Source organism: Bos indicus, chromosome 16, assembly GCF_029378745.1.
Source record: "Bos indicus isolate NIAB-ARS_2022 breed Sahiwal x Tharparkar chromosome 16, NIAB-ARS_B.indTharparkar_mat_pri_1.0, whole genome shotgun sequence".
Taxonomy (NCBI): domain Eukaryota; kingdom Metazoa; phylum Chordata; class Mammalia; order Artiodactyla; family Bovidae; genus Bos; species Bos indicus.
The window spans coordinates 75199076-75201033 of NC_091775.1; the positions used below are offsets into that span (position 1 = coordinate 75199076).

At 40.6% G+C, this 1958-nt stretch overlaps 1 non-coding gene across 1 annotated transcript; it reads right to left on the bottom strand.

Moving 5' to 3' along the window:
• Positions 1–1265: 1265 nt before the first annotated feature.
• On the bottom strand, positions 1266–1337 carry TRNAW-CCA (transfer RNA tryptophan (anticodon CCA)). The gene has a single exon. It is a non-coding gene; the product is annotated as a tRNA-Trp (tRNA).
• Between the last annotated feature and the right edge of the window lie 621 nt (positions 1338–1958).

The following is a 1958-nucleotide window of genomic DNA, read 5'->3' on the forward strand; positions in this document are numbered from 1 at the left end:
ATAATTGCAACATAGGAATATCAGAGCCCTTCAGACCAGAGTGGCTAAATTTCTAGAGAGGGGAAAACTGGAAAATGAGCTGATGGCGCTGCTTCTGCTTGGGTGAACCTAGCATAGATAATAAGTAACTGGTATTATCCCATGCATAGAGCCACTGCTGGGAACAGAAAAACAAGCAGATATTTCAGTAGTTATACAGAGACGTGAGGGACTAAATTGGAGATTTGAGAGGGCTAAAACATATAGCCAGGCTTCTGCTCAGGCAGTTCTCAAGTTTGAAATCAGGCAAGGCTTTATGCTAAAAAGGTACACCGAAACCTACTGACAAGCAGGGCAGAGGAGATGAAGATTAGAGTCCAGCAGTTTCCAATAGAAGAGGCCCTGGTAGCTCACTGGGAGTCATGCAGAAAGATCCCCGGCTCCCAATACTTTACATTCCTCCCACATACAAACACGCTCATCTACCTTTCCAATATCCTCAAAGGCATCAGGCCCAAGCTTGAGCTTTAGAATCGAATCCTCTAAATCGGGTCACAGTGTTGTTGAGGTTATAACCTCCTCGAGTAAGGTTTCTCTCAACCTTTAGTCTATGACTTATAGACTAAAGAAATCAGTTACCTGTCCTTCACCTCCACTCCACATCCGAGGGTGAGACAAAAACCAAAAAAGACTCCCCCTATCAAAAAGCAGGGAGAGGTAGGAAGCGCTTTGTGGTTTCTGATCCACAACTGAGCACATGATGCTAGTTCCTGATTAGCCCTGCTCCATGGGAATGGTTCCATGGGATCTGGCTCTTCATTCTATTGGCTAGAGTGAAGCAAAGGACTATCCTTCTTTCAGTGGGAGAGGGACCCACGCAAAGGCTTGGATATGAGGGATATGGCTCATTAGGGCACCTTTAGAGGATAACCACAGGGATGCAAAACCTCTTTCATACCATCCTCAGAGATATGTCTATTGCTACTTTAAAAAGAGTGACAGGGGATGCAATGTATAGCCTAGTAACTGTAGTTAAAAATTCTGTATTGGATATTTGAAAGTCTCAGAAGAATAGGTCTGAAAAGTTCTTATCACAAGAAGAATATATAACTCAGAACGGAGTTAGATGTTAACTATATTTATCTCAGTGAAAGTGAAAGGGAAGTTGCTCAGTCTTGTCCAACTCTTTGGGACCCCATGAACCATAGCCTACCAAGCTTCTCCATCCATGGGATTCTCCAGGCAAGAATACTGGAGTGGGTTACCATTTCCTTCTCCAGGGGATCTTCCCGACCCAGGGATCGAACCTGGGTCTCCTGCATTGGAGGCAGATGCTTTAACCTCTAAGCCACCAGGGAAGCCCATATCTCAGTGATCACTTTGTAATACATACAAATGCTAAATCATTATGTTAAACACTTGAAAATAGTATAACACATCAGTAATATCTCAATATTTAAAAAAGTAAAAGAAGGAAAAAAGAACCAGAGCGAAAAAGCATTTAATTTTCTATGTGGATTTGATGCTATACCAGCCTATAAACTTCAAGCTATTATTAAGGTTAATTGTCCAATTTTGAAAAATAATAAGAGATTCGTTTGTCTTATAATTCTACTACTGTCAAGAGTGTGACCTTGGATAAGTCACTTAATCCTTGGAAGTGCTATTATCCCAATTAAAACAAAAACAAAAAGACGGTGCAAACTACAGAGCTCATATGGTTATTGTGAGGATTAAGTGAGATAATGTGTGTCAAGTACGTTGCCCAGTGATGGGCATTTTGTAGATGCTCTACAAATGAGAGTTTAAAAGTATTGTTTTAAGACATAGGCTAAAAAAAGAAGGATTTTAGAAATAACCTGAAGTTCTGTGTTCACAAAATTCAACCTTGCACGGATATAAAATTGTAGGTAAATGATTTACATTTTGAGAAATGCACTGTTTTGAGATCACTGTGTTCTTGAGTGAGCACCCAGTAT